The 16,704-nt window shown below is 31.8% G+C and overlaps 1 protein-coding gene across 1 annotated transcript in view; it reads right to left on the bottom strand.

Annotated features, from left to right (window-relative positions):
* Window positions 1-16,704, bottom strand: part of LOC147803323 (uncharacterized) — a 135,323-nt gene that overhangs the window by 97,791 nt on the left and 20,828 nt on the right. The window lies entirely within an intron of this gene.

The raw sequence follows: 16,704 nt of genomic DNA on the forward strand, positions 1-16,704 counted from the left end.
AACAGAATAAAGTATGAAATGAAATCTATGAAGCGAATTCAAATGAACTTACATGAACGGGAAATTTTTCAAGAATGATTTAAAATACTTTCGTAACAAGATTGCCAGATTGCAAAATATGAAACCAAAAACGGAAATTGAGGTAAAAGCGTAAGTAGAGGAATTTCGCATTAAAGTGCGTTCTTACTGCAGTACTGAAGTAATAAATAGTGAATCATTGAATTGGAAGATTAGTGTTGAAATATATATTTTATAAAAAATTATTTAGCATTAATTTCCTAGTGCAGATTGCTTTTAAAGTATCTGAAAGGGATGAGGGAGAGGTTATTTTATATAACGGAATATTCTGTTCAAACAAAATTTTTACAAGGATTTTTTTTATTCGTCGAAAAAAAAAATAGCCAGAGGGGCGATTAAACGCCGCAGTCCATACATCACCTTATTTGCAGTTTGTATAGGCATTACAGAAATTTCTTTCTTTCTTCTAACAGAGAAATAAGAGTCTATGATAGAAGAATCCCCAAATCCCAGAAGTACATTGGAAATCAGCATTTACCTCTGTCCATTTCACCGACTTGCATTGCAAAGAAAAAGATCATTGAGTGGGGGGGGGGGGGGGAAGAAGAATAATGACCCCTAATGCGATTGGCTAATCGCTGCGAAACACTTCTATTTTCTATTCTTCCGTCAACGTGGAATAAATCCACATCCGGTAAAGGGAATTAGTCGGCACTAGGATAGAACATTAATAACATAGGGAAAAAAGAGAGAGAGGGAATTTCTTTCTTTTGTTTTTTTCCCCATCATCCGAGAATGGAGAGGAATAATCAGTAGATATCGAGATTAAAGGAGGAATCCTTTACTTTCTCAAACAAAAGGGATTAAAACAGACGGAGTTGGCAATATTTTGTGACTTACGTGGAATTATGCTGAGTCCAGTCTTTTATTAAATTTGTTTTTTTTTTATTCCTCAACATGCAGTCCCGACTTGTAATGAATTCGCTTATTAAACAAAATAACGTAAAGGGTTTATTTGCCAAACAGTGAGAAGCCAAAATATAATATATTTGTAACCGTGATTGACTGAAATCGACATTCACCTGTGAATGTCAACAATCACGTACACTGGTGTAAGAAATTAAGAGAGTTTTGCAGACTGGGTCGATTATCTCTAGGACTACTGGACCGATTTTAAATGAAATTTGATTAGGAGAAACAGCAGTGTTCGGAGTACCGGGTAAATATATACCCGCCAGTGCCACTGATTTCTTAAAAAAACATCAGTGCAGGTTATACCGGGTAAATGTATTCCGGGCAGTGGCACTGAACCTAAAAAATACCACCAGTGTAGATTATACCGAGCAAATGTATTCCGGGCAGTGGCACTGAACCTAAATAAAAACACATCAGTGTAGGTTTGACCGGGCAGGTGTATACCAAGCATTGGCACTTGTATATATTTCGAACATTTACCAAAGCAATCATGTGAGTGTCAACAACCATTCATTTCTGTTTTTCAGAGTAACATATTGATATAATACAACATTAAAAAAGAGAAAAAACTGTTTTTGATGTGATTTATATTTCGTCAAAGAGCCTTTTTATACTAGACAAAGCTCAAAATGAGTGATTAAGATAATAAACATAGCTCAGAATGCGCAATTAAGACAATGGTACATTTGATTTCGAACTTAAAATTTCTCTTAATGAAAACTGTTCTTTTATTTAAGTAGTAAGCCAATGGATAAAAATAAACTAGCAATGAGGCGTCATTTATTTGCCGAAGTCACTCAATATGTTCCTTTTTTTCATGTCTTATTTGAAAAGACTTAAAAAGTAAACAGTTTATTTATCCAAGTTTACTAGGATCCTATAAATTTGTAGTAGTGATATCATATTGACGTTTTGACGAGTTTAGATTGCTAAAAATGACTTTATCGTTTAATGTTCTGAAAATAAGTAGATAGCCTAAGAAGTTGTCCATTCTCCCAAATTCCAAAATTTGGGACTTCATCCCGAAAAAGGTATGCTTAGTGTTTACAAAAGTAAGTAAAAAATTTCTAGTTAAATCAGGATTGAAAATTGAAGAAGCACTCCTATCCGCAAAATAACTTGGGCCCTCATTGAACCAATCTTCACGAATTTGTGGCTCAATAAGGATTCAAAGGGCCGTTATTTATCGATATCGGCCCTATATAAAATTGTTCGATTCACCATATATTTTACAGTCACTTTACAGCCAATATCGGCCGTATATAGAATTGTCAGAATTCCCCCCCCCCGACATTTTATGTTCATTATTCTGCCAATATAGGCCCCCTATTGGTCCTATATAGGCCTATATTGGCACGATATAGGACCCATATTAAAAAATATAGGTATCCCAATATTGGTCTCTCGGTACATGTTCTTACAGGATTCATATTCATCCAATTTTGAGCCCAACTGGGGCCAAAATAAAATTATTGCTAGCAACACTTGTTGCTGAGTCGATTTTTTTAATCATGCATTTCAACTTACGTTTATTTCTTTAAAAATGCGCGTTGGTCCAGTGTCCATTTTCTTAAAAACGCCTTTTCAGCAGCTGTGTCCTGAAACAGAAGCTCACAACCAATTTGTTATTACTGTGTTCGTCCGAAAAGTAATGCCAGTGAGTTGATTAAAAGACATTTTTATAAATTGATTGGTACAGCATAATTTTAGTTTCAAGATAGGTTTCTCCTCTATCGTAGACTTTTCTCGTCGTAGCTTTACGTGCTTCGGTGCCTGTTTGGTGTCCCGAAATGTATGGGATTTGGGGGCTGGGGAGTTTAAATTCGAGTTACAAGGAAGGCAGAGTGGCAGTCTTTTCTTCACACACTTTCATCATTGATCATCAGAATCGCGTCATTGCAGATTGATTGTCAGAATCTCGGGAATGATGCTGTGTTAGTATTTTTAATGCCTGTAACTCAAAATAACGGCCTGAGTTCGTTCGATATTAGTTCAGTTTCTTGGTAGTATTAGACTGCTCATATAATGTCTTGCATATTTATTCCCTCTATATAGGTGGCGCTATGATCACTTTGAGATATGATGTTTTCAAAAACGCTTCTCAAGCTATGCCTATTTTCTAAATCGCGCAAGGGGAGTTGAGCGGGTCTCTCTATCCCGATTGGTGGTTGAAACGTGGCATTTGTTTGCGTTAACAACTGTTCTTTCCATTCTATTTCAAGTAAGCCACGGCCGTCAAGTATCAATTTTCTAAAGTGACACATTCTATATTTTTACACAAAGATTCTTTCACAGAGATTTCAATTCTTTCACTATATATTTCTTACTCAACACAAAGTCAAGGATGGAGCCATGTAGAACATAAATTAATTATTAATAGAAGTTGCCAGGTACACAAAACAAAAATATATCACGGTTACAATAAAATACAGAGACAAATAATAAATCTAAGTTATGCAAAAGATGTAGACGAGAGAGAATTATATTTCAACAAATTCGATGTGTGATACTGCACTGTATTTATTTAACTTCAAGTTGATTAACATTCTAACTTTTGTTGAGAAACATAGCTCAACTTCAACACGCCATTTTGCTTATAAGCGATGAGCTGACTTCATAGGTCACATGTGTGGGTATGCGTGGTCTTGTTCTTCTACGAATAAAAAGATCATTGGTAATGTTACATATGCCTAGATCAATAGATATTTACGAATTCATTTTATATTTTTCGAGTGGATTTTAAGATTAAACAAGCAAAACTTACAGTCCTAGCCTAATTATTAGACTCACTATACTATTCTATGCAAAATCTTAATTATCAGCTAATACTAAACAGCTTTATTGTTTTTACGCGACTGAAACCGGTTTGCACTTGTTTACGTACGTGTATCATTTGGTTAAATTAAGCGATATATAATATAAATTCGACTATTGGATAAATTAGACGATATATTATTTAAATATAGATTATTTATTATATCAGGTATTATACTATTACTAGTGGGCTGCACCCCCTGCTCACTAACGCTCGCCAACCCCCGGAAATTGCTACGCAATCTTATATGGTTTGCTTCGTAAACCAAGCTCGCTTCGCTCGCTACTAACTTAGATACATTTCAAATGCACAAAATTCTAAGAATTCAAAACAATCAATTAAATCCATATATCACAACTTTATTTTTTAAAAAAATTAAATCTTTTTAGTAAATACTAAGTCATTAAAATAAATTTGAATTCAAATAAAGACTCATTTTTCAATGAATAACTAATAACAATAATAAAACAAATAAATTCGTGATATAAATCAAAAATCGTCATATAAATTCGTAATATATAAATTCGCGAAAAAAAGCGCTTTCGACAAAATATTAAAATAGAGATCTATCGACAAAGACTACTCACTTCTGCCTAGCTTAATAGTATGAGAATACCGCAGCTGAATTGTTATTTCAGTTTCCGTTTTTAAAAGCGCTACGTGTTGAGCCATCTCAGCTAGAATTGGCATGTGACATTTTTAGCTGCAATCATGGGTCAATTTTCTAGCGTTGCCATTCGGGGAGTTGTAATCAGGCTTTTTTTTTGTCGCCGTGTAAGAGATATATACGAGGGTTGTAAATTAAATAGTGGCAACTTAACCTTGAAACTCGCAGAAGGGCGGGCATGCGCGAATGGGATATGGGAGCGGTGAGGTGGCACTGTTGTCGATGTGCAGAACGCAAAAAACAGTCATGTTTCTTAGAAGGGCAGCTGGTGTGTGGCGTTAAAGTGAGGAGTTTCGTTTCCATCGCTCTAAAGCATGTTTTCAAAAGGTGATCAGCGGTCTTGGCTTAAAATCGAGGTTGCCCGTGGCAAAAATGCAACAGAATGCTATCGAGGATTAGTGGAAGCCTGTGGCGCAAATGCTTTACCGTATAAGACAGTAGCACGATGGGTTAAAGCATCTCGTCTTTTTTCGTCTTTTGAAAACATGCTTTAGAGCGATGGAAACGAAACTCCTCACTTTAACGCCATACAACAAATACTCTTCTAAGCAGATCGACTGTTTTCTGCACTCTACACATCGACAACAGCGCCACCTCACCGCTCCCATATCCTATTTGCGCATGCCCGCCCTTCTGTGAGTTTCAAGAATAAGTTGCCACTATTTAATTTACAACCCTCGTATATATAGATTATTAGACCAAATTATTAGACACACTGTAGTGCTTCAAAAATGACATGTTTAGCACGAGTTTATATGCAATACTTTTATATTTAAACATACATGTAATGGGTTTTTATTCAGGAGAATTTTTTATATACTTCCTATTTGTATTTATTTTTAACTAGCCGCCAAAGGCGGCCAGCTGTCCGCCACGCTGAAGGTTTTCACAAATAAAGTTTTTTAAAACATAGCAGGAAGTCTGAAGATTAGTGGACAATTAAAGTGTTCCTGTCCAGCAATTTTGTCTTCATATCCAGTTCTGCTGCAAATGTATTATAGCTCTTGAGGATGTTTGAAATTATGTAGCTACAACGCTTAAGAAAAAAAAAACTAAAATGCTAAATACATGAAAAGAACACGAAAACGAATAAATTTTTTATGGTATCAATTTCTATTTCTATATAATTTTTTATGGTATCAAATTCTATTTCTATATCTGTTACGTTAAGCACTCAGGTATTATAATTTGATCTAGTTGAGCTTGTATAATTTTGATCTAGTTGCGCTTTCTACGTCATTTTGTTAACATAGTTTGGTTTGTTATTTAACATCGTTTGGTTTGTTATTTCTAAGTTAACTTTCAAAAAATTGGCTGGCATCAGCATTTTTATTCTTTAAGTTGTTTATTTTTTCTTTTGGAATTCGTTCCTTTTTAGCGAAATGTTTTTCAACCTAATCGAATTCTTTGCCGACTGTTCTCTGTATATATAAAGAAAATAAAGTAAATATTTTTAAAGTGTTGCGAAAAGAATTTTTAGTTGTACAAAGTACTACAATATCGCTATAAAAATTATCGTCTTCGCTTCAGAAAAAAAAAATAGAGCGTGGAAAGAAGAAGAAAAACTTATTATAACAATTATGAACAGCGACAAATATATCAAAGCGAAGCGTTCTATTTACGTATCGAATATGTTGCCACATTTTTAATACGAAAGTTAAACTTTTCTCCACTTTAATAAATGTAAACTAATGCGAACTTTACAATTAAATTATTAATTCCTTCGTATATTATTGGTTTAAGTTGTCGAAAATTAATATTTCAATTGTGAGGTTCGCATTAGCATACATTTATAAGAGTGGGGAAAAGTATATGCATTTTTTAATAATTTATTGAATATGGCTCTTTGAAGACGAAAAAGCAGACGAAAAGCATAGACTTACAAAATGACTGATAACTAAATAACTAATCCAAATTTTTGAAAAAGAAAAAAAATACTTCTTCATTATGTGAAAACACAATTATGGGCCGAGTTTCGTGCCCGGGCGAGGCTTCTGGGGCGATATATTGTGATTACAGACACACACACACACACACACACACACACAGCCGCGTTTATTATTATGTATAGACGTATTGCACTACAATGTTAATTGATAGAAGGACGTAAACAAGTGCAAACAGTCAGATAAAAACAATAAAGCTGTATAGTATCACCTGATAATTAAGATTTTGCATAGAATATTAAAGTGCGTCTAATAATTTGGCCAGAGACAGTATTCAGATGTTCTTTTAATGTCACGGTAGGAAATTTCTTTCAGTTAGCCAATTACTTCGGTTTAGAAATATTTACTTCATTTGGCGCGAAGCAAATGGAATGGAAGAAAAAAATACTTCTTTTTTTTCATCAATCCCATCGCTCCATTCTACATGTATAAAAACTCATTTTATTTGATGAAAACATTGTGTTGAGTTGTTCGTTCGATGAAAAATTCATTCGACGTATTTGCGGAGGGAATGTTTTGCTTCTCGAATATTCCCTCAAACAAAACTGGTTTTTTTTTTTAAGAAACAAATATTAAAAAAAAAGTATTCTCTTAAGATTCTCCATTCTTTTTCCATAATCCACTTTGTTGAAATCTCTGAAGTAAAATTCCACCGCACTCTTTTTCAAAATGGCAGTTTAGTGGGAAAAAATCACGGTTAAATTAAGATTTATTTATGTTTCGAATTTTTTTTTTCTGACTCAAACGCAAAAGCTTCAGGATTTAAGTTGGAATGCAGCGAAGATGGACGGCGAAAAATTTGAAGAACGGTTACAGGAATTTATCGTCATTGTATTAGTCTTTTATTTTTATTCGCCATTGCAATTTATTAAATTTTAATAAGTTAGTAGGTTTCACCTCTGTTTTTTCCCCTCACCAATCCCCGTATTTGCTTTGGATTCGTCATTATTCTTTTTTCTGTCTTAAAAATCGATATTTAGTCTTTTACATATACTTTTTATATAAACAAGAAATTATTATAAATATTTTGTAACATTTTTAAAATTAATTTATTTTACACTTGATACTCAAAATTTTACCTGATTTTAGAAATGTGACCTGTATAATGTACTTTTTTAAAAAAAAACCTTACATTATTATTATCACCAATTTTTTTTAACTTTTTAATTTTTGAAAAAAAAAACACATTTTTTTAGAAGCGACCATGTTGAAAATGCAATAACTAGCCAGTGGTCAGTAGCAAAATTTCCTAGTTTTGTTCTAAGCAAATGATCTTTAGACTTGAGCACTTGAACTTCAAGAAATGGACCACGTATAACCACATGTGACCTATGACGTCAGCACTGGCTAATTATTCATAAGCAAAATGACGTATTAAAGTTCACTTAAAGCCCTCCACATAAATTAGAATGTTAATTATCTCAAAGTTAATTAAATTAGGCGCCGTATTGCACATGGAATTTATTGAATTATAGCAAAATTTCCTAATTTTGTTCTTTGCAACTGATCTTTTGATTTGAGCACTTGCACTTCAAGAAATAGACCACGTATAACCACATGTGACCTATGACGTCAGCACTAGCTAATCATTCATAAGCAAAAGGACGTATTAAAGTTCACTTAAAGCCCTCCACATAAATTAGAATGTTAATTATCTCAAAGTTAATTAAATTAGGCGCCGTATTGCACATGGAATTTATTGAATTATAGCAAAATTTCCTAATTTTGTTCTATGCAACTGATCTTTTGATTTGAGCACTTGCACTTCAAGAAATAGACTACGTATAACCACATGTGACCTATGACGTCAGCACTAGCTAATCATTCATAAGTAAAATGACGTATTAAAGTTCACTTAAAGCCCTCCACATAAATTAGAATGTTAATTATCTCAAAGTTAATTAAATTAGGCGCCGTATTGCACATGGAATTTATTGAATTATAGCAAAATTTCCTAATTTTGTTCTATGCAACTGATCTTTTGATTTGAGCACTTGCACTTCAAGAAATAGACCACGTATAACCACATGTGACCTATGACGTCAGCACTAGCTAATCATTCATAAGCAAAATGCCGTATTAAAGTTTACTTAAAGTCCTACACATAAATTATAATGTTAATTATCGCGAAATTATTTTAATTAAGCGCCTTATCGCACATGGAATTTATTGAAATATAGCTCTTTCTAAGTATCTTACTTAACTTAGATTTATTATTCGTTTATGTATTTTATTGTAACCGTGATAGATTTTTGTTTTGCGCAAATGGCAATTTCGATGCGTAATTAGTTTGTTTATGTTCTACATGGCTTTGTGCCTGTCTTTGTGTTAAGAAATAAATAATTGAAATCGTTGTTAAAGAATCTTTGTGTAAGAATATAGAATGTGTCACTTAAGAGAATTGATACTTGACGGACTTTGCCTACTCGGGATAGAATGGGTAAAGCAGTTGCTAACGTAAGCTGATGTCACATTTCAACAACCAATCAGGATCGAGATACCCACACTACGTCACTTGGAGGCATCCCAATGTTTCCAGACTGGATATCAACTCAATACACTGACATGTCTAAACGTGGATTTCTGGATGCAAAAACGAAGAAAAAAAAAGTGATTATAAAAGTTTTCTTAAAAAATTTTGAAAATGTGTCATGTCAATATATTATGACAAATCTTGCAGGTTATAAAATAGGAATGTAAAATGAATTTAGGTCATTCTTACTTGTCTATATGTTACCTTAAATGATCGAAATCAAGAGAATGTCAACAATCACATCGTTGCTTTGGTGAATGTCCGAAATATTTGTTATATCCTATTTGATATTAATTTATTCGTTGACCTTATTATATTTATATGATATTTTAATATCTAATCAAGATAAATTAGGAGAAACATCAGTATTCGGAGTGCCGGACAAATGTATACCGGGCAGTGGCATTGAACCTTAAAAAAACAACATCAGTGTAGGGTATACTGGGCAAATGTATACCAGGCAGTGGCACTTAACTAGACCTAGTATATATTTCAGACATTTACCAAAGCGACTATGTGATTGTCAACATTCACAGGTGAAAGTCAACAAGAACCAATTTTGGTCATTCACAGTAATAAAGATATGTATAATAAATTCTCATGACCCCATAACCTTTCTATTTTTAAAACCAAAAAAATGTATTAAGAAACTCATCTCTTTTATGTTTTATTAAAGATACACAAAAGCTTTCTGCTTTCGAAACGAGTTTTTATTGAATAAAACTAGTTATATTTTTCAAAATTACAAAAGCTTTTTTTATAACATTTTATTAAGTAAAAGGATATTTGCATGTTTAAAATATCCTCGCTCATTACTGAACAGAAAAAAAAATAATAATTAATTTTAAATCGCAATTGTGTGTAAGTTTCTCGCGCCTCAAATTAAGTTAAGACATTTGTTTTTCCGAAAAATGTTTTTTTCTTTGAGTGGCTCTGTTTCTTGTATTAATAACACAAGCTTTACTGTAATGGCCTTAATTTAATAAAGTAAATTCCACTCAGAAAGATTTCATTTATGTTCCTCAAGCTAGTTTCTTTAGATGAAAATGTTCTATTCGAATAATTAGATTTGCCTCTTAAATTCTTTTTTTTATTCGCAGATATAATATACAATATTTTTTTATTCATTTTTGTGAGTCAATTACCTTTGTTAATTTCTTCGTTGTTTATATTTCAGTTGCACTTAAAATGATTAAGGTGAATTCTCAGCGAACCTTAAAATCTTTAAATTACTTTTCTTGCACTTTTATTAGCAATAAATATCAGAGCCACCTGCTCGGTACGCCTGTCAAAATAATGATGGTTTAGAAACAATTTAATTTTACGGTGTTTTTATTAAGACCGTGAAAAGTATACTCCTCTCTAAAATCATTAATTTTTAAATGTAAATGTAAAGCTAGTTGACCAATTATGATTTGTACTGCCATCTGCTGATAATGCATGAAAACACAGAAGATAAAGTAGAAATGAAGCGTAGGGATAGTAGTTATCGACAATGTCAACTTTCATCTATGAAAATTTACCCCTCTATAGAATCGAGGTAGCATACTAATGAATTGGAATTGTATTTTTGTAGTGGTAGAAACACTACAGTACTCCCCCACTGGAATTATATCTGTGACAGAATTCGATGAAAGGAATATAACTACTTGATTCATTGCTGTTTTGTGAGAAGCCGGGAGAACTGTATTAAAATCACCGTACTTTTTGAGTGCTGATCTGAAAGCTGTATTAAGTTCATGGTTGCTCCTGTGTTGCCTTTAGCAGTCGAGTATATACGTTGTACTTGATCGAGACTAAGAAGCAACAGCGTGAGGAGGACAATGTCGCAGTCACAAGTAGCAAGTCAACTGTACAATGTGGACCATCCATCGAAGTAGGCGTGTTCAGATCAAAGTGGGAGTTTCTGCCAAGGTAGGTGTGCAAAGGTAATAAACGCATGTATAGTTGGGTATAATAATGATTTTTAAACAATTACAATAAAAATGTATTGTACAAATATACATTTATACAAAACAATATAAAAAACAGTATAATTTTCTATCGAACAAGGATTTCCAGGATAATAGTACAATAAAATTTATTGTGAGCCTATATAAATAAAAACATATGATTTTATTTTTAATTTTTATTGAACTTTCTTCAAAAAAAAGTTTCTAAAAGAGATTTGGGTTTGCTGTTCAGATTTAAAATGCTTAACGTAATTTTTTTCTTTTACATAAAGACGCCTGCTAATAGTGGATTTTGAAATTAATTAAATTTTTAATAACAATTGTTAAAGGTTCTTTTAACGTAGGATATTTTAAATATGAAAAATGTTTTAATTATGAAGGTTTAATTTTTAATCATCCGATAACTACAAACGCAATTTATGTACAATGATGTCTTACTAAATATATAATCTCTTATGCCTTCCGATAGTCGGTAAGAAATTTTATATTTTTACCAATGTCGTACTGAAACTTAATATTGTTGTTTTGCAGTCCTTGTTAAAGTCCTTGTTTTGCAGACTACGTTTAAATATCCATATCTTTCCAATGAGGTGAATCGGAATCGAATCCCAGCAATGGCTGCTCGATATATTCCCGCATTAGACTCGCACCGAGCACAGTGTTGACGTAAAATATGCGCAGTTGTTGACTGATCATGAGTTGGAGTCCCCTTGCTTTCAGGCTAACCGTGGGAGGTTCTCGTGGTCTTCCTCTCCATGCAACGCAAATGCGGGTTAGTTCCATCAAAAAATCCTCCACGAAGGCAAATTTCACACAATGCTTGACCCAGCTGTTCACCCGTCTTCTGGATTGGGTTCAAAATTACACGGCTACGGAGTCGGACATTGGGAGTCGTAAATTCAAAATTGTTAAATCATCACTGCGAAAAGTGATTCGCTAGTTTTAAATGTGTTAATTTGAAAAGAATTAAAAAGATTATTGTCTTCTGAATTTACAATATCAGGAAGCTGATTGCAAAGACATATAGATGATTGGACTAAACACCTCAAAACAGGTTTGATTGACTCATGAAATGTGGAGTTGTTTCCAATAAACTCCTCTCTTTTTCCTACGACAATCAAACATGTTTTTAGTGTTCTCCGTCCCAACTTTCTCAGTAGTAATTCATACGTAAGATTAAACTAGTATTTTTCCTATTTTAATTTGTAACTTTTAACGAGAATATCAGGTCCATTTTATTTTTGACAAGAATTCTAAATATTGCGATAGGCGGTCTTAACGAAAACCACGTGCTTTGATTTGAAATATATATTTCTTAATTCCACATTTATTTTTAATCCAAGAGTAGTGAAAACACAGACATAATTTCGTCGTAATAATATGCAAATCTTATTTAAGGATGAAACACTGGAGGAAAAAATATGATTTTATTTAATCTCTGGAAAGAAAAAAAAAACCTAATTTCATCTCTGTGAGAAAACGTGAATCCATAAGTCATTATTCACGAAATAAATAAAGAGTGTCTCCGTGTTGAGTTGTATTATCTATTTATACGGAGAGAACAATAGGTATAAAAATGGAACAAAACAAGGAGGAAAAAAATTTCGAATAGAAGGCGGCGCATGAGATGGAATGAGATATTCCTGTTTTATAATTTATGCAAACGATGTTTGTTCAGTGAGTAGTTGTGAGAAGATGTATTACACCCTTGAGTAAAACATATCTCGTAAAACAAAAGCCCCAAACCCCCATCTCCCTTTACTCCAAAAATAAAAGAAGAACAAAAAATAAAGCTTCACTTTTTATTTATTTATTTTTAGTTTATTCTTTTTTCAACAAAAGAATCTTAACAGAACACAGTTGTGAATGATGTGAAAGTAAAATTCTGTTGATGTTGTCAAACTTTTTCTTAACATTAATTTAAAACTAGCTTTAAAATTTGATTCTAGAAATTTTTTTGTAAATACTTATTTTGTCATGCTGTCTGCGTTTAGTACGACAAACTCCTATTACGGCAAACTTCCCATTATAACGACCGATGCATAGTGCCCCGTTTACTTTACCATAGACGCGATGAATCGTTTATTCATTTGACTCAATCATCTCCCTAAGTCAAAATTCTTGATCGTACCATAAAAAAATACAGATGGTTTCAGGGTGATTCATGATGGTCCAACATCATTTGATGGTCACCATCATCCAAGATTTTTCGCTACGTGTTCATGGTTTTTGACATGCCAACAAATTTCCATCATTCCATGATGGAAAATGCTACTTTAATACTATGATGGTTAACCATCAAGAAAAGTTTGACTCTAATGGTCCAACAATCCAACTATACAGTTCCATGATGGTTTAATCGGAATTCTTGTTGGTTTTCAGGAATATACCATCAAAACAATTTTTTTTTTTTAATGTTGGACCCTCATTAACCAATCTGAATTCCTACATTAAGATGATGGTTGCTCATGATCGATCCAACATTTGATTTCTAAGATGGAAGCTCGTAATGGCTCAACATGAACAAACCATCAAAACACGTTGCTGTTCTAATGTTGGAACATCATAAATCAGTTCGAATTGAGGTGATGGTTACTTATGTTGGTTACCATCAAAAAACATAATGGTTCATGGTGGAATCATTGATGGTTACCATCAAGATTATGTTGGTCCATTAATGGTAAACCATCAAAGATTTTGTTTTGGGTTGGCTTAGAAATTTTTTTGTATAAAGTATTTAAATCATTATTTTCTTTGATGTTACCACAGAATAAATGGTGATAGTAGATATTTTGGTCGTTCATAATTTGTATAACTTTCCTTTTCAGAGGTACCAAACAATAAATTTATTATTTATACTTTTCTTGTTCAAAAATTGACGTCATTATATCTAATGCGGTTTATTTTCGAATAAATAAACGTGGTCTTTAGAGTTATCTCGACTTTTTACGCTATTTATTAAAAAAACTACCGTGTCGAAGAAACTATTATGTTTTTTCACCCATGCAGTAGTTTTTTAAATGATACATTTACGTATATATTAATATTAAAAAAAAAAGCTTTGTTATCATTATTTCAGTTGTTGCCTTGCTTCCAAATTCTTATTAAGTAAAATCAGGTTTTGTCAAAACTAGTCAAGCATTTAGTTATGAGTTAGCATTCACGATATTTTATGTTAACTACGATGTAACAATCTCACGTTGTAATGTCCACTTTCACACGGAAAACTTGGGTCGTTATATTGTGCGTTGAATAACTTGTTATTTTTGTGAAAGTAGGTTTAAAATATTTCTTTAAAAATCTTTATTATCCAATGTCAAAATTTAGAAAAAAACTACTTTCATGGAAGAATAAAGGGTGAGATTACAGGGTGTTCTGTCATTAGCACCCTTTATATATATTTTTAGACTTCCAGTAAAAAGAGAAAATTTAATAGGTATACATATTATGGATCTCAGATTAATATTTAAGACAGTGAAAAACTACAACACAAATCTAATGAAATTATTAAAATTAAAATCTAATGAATCACAAGTGTGGAAGGCGTAATGAAAAATGGCTAAATCATTTTATATGCTATAGGAAATTTGAAGGTGTTTCCAATAGCTTCACTAAAGAATGGTGAAGCGATTCAATTCTATCCATTTCTTAAATACGTAATATATAAAAACTAAAACATAATTCTGAATTATTAGATAATTTTATAAAGTAAAATATCAATACGTATTTGAAATATTCAATACTTTATTCATTATTGAATTTAACTTTTTGCTTTTTTCAATTCCTACTATTAGTTCATACTCTTCCTATATCTTGTTCAAATTTTCAACAGTTCATAAAATACTTTTTATTCATACACTCAAGTTCAAATACCATTTTTTGAACTTGTAGTGAATGGCACTTGATGTTAATACAGTTTTTTCAAATATTAATTCATTAATCGAATAGGGATGAACAAAAAAAAAAGAAATGGATTTTTCTGATGGGTTAAGCGTTAGTCATTGTTTTAAATTTTACTATAAGCGATTCAGTTTTTCACATATTTTAAAGATAACACCAGTGATAATTTCTAACTTATAGCTCTATTTGAACAAAACGATAGTTTATTACCTACATTTAAATATTTGATTATTTTATATTCTCTGTGTCAGATAAATTCAATTCGCGATCGCAACGCTCGAGAACGCCCTCTAGCGGGAGCCTGTAAATATCGGACATTAGTTTAACACGTTTTCATTCAGTTCCATCAGAATCACTGGCAGAGTTGGTCGCCATTTTCTTTACACGAAATAAGAAGCAAAATTTCCCTAAGGAAAAAGCCGAAAAGCTTGAAAAAACTCTCCAGAACATTGTTAAATCTTTCAGAAACAGAACACGCCAAACATTTGAAGGCAATTCCTCAATAATTTTTAACTTCTATTATCAACAAACTTGCAACTGATAACTTCCGATTTCGCTATCGCATACTGTTACAGATGTGTGTTTTAAGGTAAAATGCATTTCTTCTGTCTTCAATTCATTAAAAATTAAAGTGAAGTCAACATTGCTTTCGTCATTCCAATAAATAAATGTGAATTCAGAACGTCAAGAACAGCAATTGTTATAGAATATTCTTCTTTGTTATAGAACGGTATATATTTCTGTATCTATATAATTCGGAAAACAACAATAAAGAATCATCCAAATTACCTGAAATAGTGTCATTTGTGCTGATGATTAATAAATTTTTTATCGTTTTCTTGGTAAGTATATTTTAGTTTTGAAAGAATAGATAATTTCAACTAGAATTCAGCTGTTCTGTTTTAAAGCTACATATTCAAATTCATATCGAGATCTAACAATTATAAAATTTTGATGTGTGGTATGTTATCTAAAAGTAATAAAGGGATAATCTATGCACTTATTATTTGAATATAAAACTTTCAAACGAAGAACATTTCATTAGGAATTCTGCGGATTTACAAAGAAGGTAAGTGTCATGATTTTTATAATAAAAAATTAGCTTGTAAATTTTTTTTTCTTATTTGATGATAGTTCTCAACAGAATGCTTTTTTACGTCTGATTAAGAACTATATGAATAAAAAGAGAAACAGTATGGAAGTTTTTTATTTCAATATGAGGAATTTTTAATATCGTTTTTTTTTTATCCTAAGAATTCCTTATTTTACGTTTTTTAGTTTATAATTTTTTTGATAAAAATTGTTAAAATAATTGTTTTGAAAAATTAAATGGTATAAAATTATGTGCTAATATATACTTCTTGCATATTCTAATATTTGAAGTAATATGATTAAAAAAAGTATGGAATAAAAATTCAGTACTAACGTAATAACGCCACCGCAACTACAGATTTGGCGGTTTTTAAGTGCTACCAATCTACACCAAAAGTTTTGCGACAAATCATAAAATAAAGCACTTTATTTAAAATCAAAGTAGTTTATCGGATTTCGGTGGACAATGGGCAAAATATTTCGCTCCTGAAAAAATAAAATTGCATCTTGTTCTATTTTTGGCAAATCCCAAAGACGCATTTTCGTAGCACTAAAAAATGGTAACAAAAATCGAAGAACAAATCATTTTGTAATTCTTCTGATTTATAAAGCAGGTAAGTGTTAATTTTTATAAAATAAAAAATTTTACTTTTAAGTAACTTTTTTCTTATTTGATGATAGTTTTCTATAGAATGGTTTTCTGCGTCCGATTATGAATCAAAAATGAAAAAACATGAAAGTTGTTTATTTTAATGTAAGGAATTTTTAGAATTGGGGTTTTTTTTTTTTGCTTTGTTTCGTCAGCA

This window comes from Parasteatoda tepidariorum, chromosome 9, assembly GCF_982258835.1.
Source record: "Parasteatoda tepidariorum strain Cologne lab strain chromosome 9, Ptep-v5.0, whole genome shotgun sequence".
NCBI lineage: Eukaryota > Metazoa > Arthropoda > Arachnida > Araneae > Theridiidae > Parasteatoda > Parasteatoda tepidariorum.